The following is a 4,300-nucleotide window of genomic DNA, read 5'->3' as shown; positions in this document are numbered from 1 at the left end:
AAAGGAATAGAAGGTGTCAGAACCCCGTCCCCATTGCTTTGGGAGCTGTTTGTACCCACAGATTTTTAGCTCCATGGCAGGCCCCCCCTCTGTAATCAGACTCCACTGCTACATGAGCAAAAGCAGCTCTGGGTCTTAGGATTGTTTGCATAATTAAAAATTCTTTCCCTCAACCAGAGTACGGGTGCCGTGTGAGTAATTTCTGGGTAGTGCTTGGCAATGGCTTTGATAGGGGAAAGAAAGGAAAGACTCTTTTGATCAGTCTCTGTCTCTGAGTGAAATTTCAATTTCCATCCTATGTGTAATATAAAATCAAAGTAGTCTTGTTTAAAGAGAGGATGCATTTCTACTTTTGGCAGACTCACTGTTGTATGAAGTTTTTACTCCCATTTTCAAATCTTCTATTTCATTTTTACACAAAATAGTTTCAAGGGATAGTGACGGTCCCTGCCTTGTTTTTGACCGTAATGGCAGCACCTTTAATATTAGGTCATTAAATATGAAATGTGCAATTTCGAATCAAAAGTATAGTTTATTACATCTCAAACAAGAAGCAGAACAATCAAAGTATGCGCCTAAACTATCAACACAGTTCTGCCATCTTAACGGTAGCTTGTTTATGCCAGCAGCGAAGCCTGGAGAGTGAGTGGTAATGAAATCAAGGAAGATGTTTTTCATAGCTTGTTGAGAATTGAATATTTTTCCTTGCAAGAAGTGGCCCAAAGTCTAGAAGAAGTGGTAGTCAGTTGGTGCAAGGTCTGGTGAATATGGTGGATGACAGAGTTTCCAAGTCCATCTTCTGTAGTTTGAACAATGTTGTTTGTGAGACATGTGGTCGAGCCTTGTCTTGCAAGAGGATTGGACTGTCTCTATTGACCAATCTGGGCTGCTTAATTGCAAGCATCCTTATCATTTCATCCAGTTGGTTGCAGTAGACATCTGCTGTAATCGATTGACCACATTTCATGAAACTGTAGTGGAGAATACCAGCACTGGACCACCAAACAGACACCATCAGGTTTTTTTTGATGAATATTTGGTTTTGGACTGTGTTTCAGCACTTCATCTTTATCCAACCATTGTGCCGAATGCTTGTGATTGTCAAAAAGAATCCACTTTTTATCATATGTAACAATACGGTGTAGAAATGGTTCACCTTTATGTCGTGACAACAAAGAAAGGCAAGCTTGGAGACGATTTCTCTTCTGATGCTTGTTTAATTCATGCAGAACCCATCTACCCAGTTTCTTTACCTTGCCAGTTTGTTTCAAATGGTCCAATATTGTTGGAACAGTATCATCAAACCTTGCTGCTAATTCATGTGTAGGCTGAGATGAATTCGCTTCCACTACAGCTTTCAGCTCATCATTATCCACCTTGGTCTCAGGTCACCCATGTGACTCATTCAAGATTAAAATCACCAGAATGGAACTTCTCAAACCATGGACATACTGTGCGTTCATTAGCCACATCCTTGCTAAACACTTTGTTGATATTTCCAGCTGTCTGGGCTGCATTGGTTCCACGACAGAATTTTTATTAAAAAATAACACAGATTTTTGACTTATCCATGGTTTCACAAAAATTGCTCTAAAAAACTTTTTTGAAAGATAATCACAAGCCAAAACGTGCATTTGAAAGAATGAGGATGTACCTTCACAATACAGAAAAAAACAAAACAAAACAAAAAGTGTCAAAGTGAAATGTCAGAGATATCAACTATCAAACATAGTACTTAAGGAAATCAGACATTCCATACTTAATAACCTAATATTTAGCCATTTAATATGATGTTTGCTCTTAGTTTCTGAAAACAACACACATACACAACTCTATCATAGTTAGGAAATGTCCTTTGTCTCTTGTTTTACTTAGTTTTTTTTTTTTTAATAACATGGAGCTCTTCACAAATTTGCATCATCCTTGGCAGGGGCCGTGCTACTCTTCTCTGTGTGGTTCCCCTTTTAGCATATGTGCTACGGCAGCGAGCACCGCTTACCGTTTCTACCAGAAACGGTTCTTAAATTTTCTCCAATGCTATATAATTGTGCAGTTTTCAATTTTATTTTATCAATGTGATTAGACTGATAATTTCCAATACTGAACTATGCTTAAAGGCCCAAAATACATTCTATTTTTAGATTTATTCTTAGCTGCTTAATAGTTTTTGTTGCTTTTAGATAAGACCCTATGAGACAAAAAAAAATAGTTTTTGTTGCTTTATGAATAGAATCTTATTTTCTATTACATTTTCTAATTGGTTATTGCTGGTATATAGGAAAGCTATTGATTTTTGTACGTTGATCTTGTATGTGGTCACCTTGCTGAATTCTCCTATTATTTCTAATAGTTTGTCAATTGATTTTTTTAGGCTTTTCTATGTAAGTGATAGTGTCATCTGCAAATAATCACTATTTGCCTCTTCTTTTCTATACCACTTATTGTTTCCTCCTCTTCGTGAATTAGGGAGAACACCTGCTACCATTTTGAACAGTGGTCGTGATAAAGGTGATTCTTGTCTTGTTTCTAACCTCAATGGGAATGCTTCTATTGTTTCATCATTAACTATGGCGTTTGTTGTGGGTTTTTATCATTGTTTTATTAAAAACAAAACGTATCAAATCAAGGTTTTTTCCCCTAGTTTGCTAGATGTTTTTTCTTTTATATAACTAATGGGCATTGAATTTATTAAAATAATTGTATTTTTAATGTTTATTTCATTAATATAATAAGTTGTTATATATCCTAATGCTGAACCATCCTAGCAAGGCTAGGATGAATCCTCTTCAGACTTGATGAATTATTATTTTAACATACTGCCAGATTTAATTTATTAGCGTTTTATTTAAGATTTTTGCTTCATTGTTCATATATGGGATCATATAGATATACATATGTGTTGTTTTTTTTCTGTTGGTGCTCTTGTCTGCCTTTGGTTTCAGGATATACTATTCAGTAAAATGTGTTGAGTGGCTTTCCATCTTTTCTTACTTCCTTAGTTTATATAACATGAGAATTATGTATTTTTCAAAGCTTTTTCTCTGTTAGGCTCTGGTATTTATATTGTGCTATTTTCATAAGTTGAGAAAAATTTCAACTTACATACTCTAAAGTTAACTAAGGAATAATCTATTACTGTAAGGTCAAATAGAACTCACCTACTGATAATTTTAAGCCCGTTACCTTTCAAAATTGTAGCTCACTAACAATATTTTTTGTTTTTCCATGGTTGTTGCTCCTTTTGGTTCTCTAATTCTTCTTGGAACAATTCTGGCTACTTGTGCTTCCTAGAAAACATAACTAAGAACTATGAATCGTAGCTGATACATAAGCCGGTATCAGAACAGTCATGAATATGGTATTTTTGTTTGGGCAGGGAAAATCTAGCTAATGCTAAAGGTAGCCCTGGGCCTGCAGCTAATAGATTATCACCTGCAGCCAATTTTAACTTGAATGAAAGATGCATTGAAGGCAAAGCTTAGGTAACCAAACAGCCTCTACCACAGAATGGTATGGAGGGCAGAAGGAATTTGTGAACTGTGCAGTGAAGAGAGGTTTCTTTTAACTGTTCTGGACGGAGTTAAAAAAAAAAAAAAGAATGACAAGCTAATATGCTAAAATGTGGCTCAAGATAAGTCTCAAATCATTGACTTTCTATGTCTGTGATAAAAATAATTTATCTCTTGCAGTCATGGGGCTAATTATAGCTGAAAATCAAACTCAAAGTTTGATACTGAGAATTACCGTCGCACAGTATCAGTTAAATTCACAATTGCCAGGTCCCTTACGTGAATGCTGGGGCACTGACTGGAAAAGAAAGCATTTAGGTAACTCAGATGATTCAAAACTCTGCCCTGTTGAGCCTCCCTTGCCGGCAGAAACAGCTCCTCTTCTGCTGAGGCTAATGGATGACTTAAAATCATTGTCAGCGGGAGGAAATAGAGGAAATAGCTTTGTGAAAGCCTTCCGTTGACACCTTCCGGTAAATCAAGAATGCACTAGGATCGAAGGGTCTCAGATTCAATGAAATCAAATATAGTTGACCCTTGAACACACGGGTTTGAATTGCATGTGTCCACTTATACGTGGGATGCAAAACCTACGTATACAGAGGGCTGATTTTTCTATGCAGGGGTACTGCAGGGCCTACTGTGGGACTTGAGTATGCAGCAGATTTGGGTATACACAAGGGCTCTGGGACCGATCCCCCACATATACTGAAGGACTACTGTAAATCTCATGGAAATACATCTCAGTGATGTTTCTGGAGGTCCAGTGTTGTAGGGCATGTTACAATGTT

At 36.8% G+C, this 4,300-nt stretch overlaps 1 non-coding gene across 1 annotated transcript; it reads right to left on the bottom strand.

The window, feature by feature from the left end:
• Window positions 1-1,888: 1,888 nt before the first annotated feature.
• LOC123636196 lies at window positions 1,889-1,992 on the bottom strand. Its single transcript, XR_006734400.1, has one exon. It is a non-coding gene; the product is annotated as a U6 spliceosomal RNA (small nuclear RNA).
• Between the last annotated feature and the right edge of the window lie 2,308 nt (window positions 1,993-4,300).

This window comes from Lemur catta, chromosome 3 (genome assembly GCF_020740605.2).
Source record: "Lemur catta isolate mLemCat1 chromosome 3, mLemCat1.pri, whole genome shotgun sequence".
NCBI lineage: Eukaryota > Metazoa > Chordata > Mammalia > Primates > Lemuridae > Lemur > Lemur catta.
Note: the sequence above shows the minus strand (reverse complement) of the source record. Positions and strands in the feature narration are given on the sequence as shown.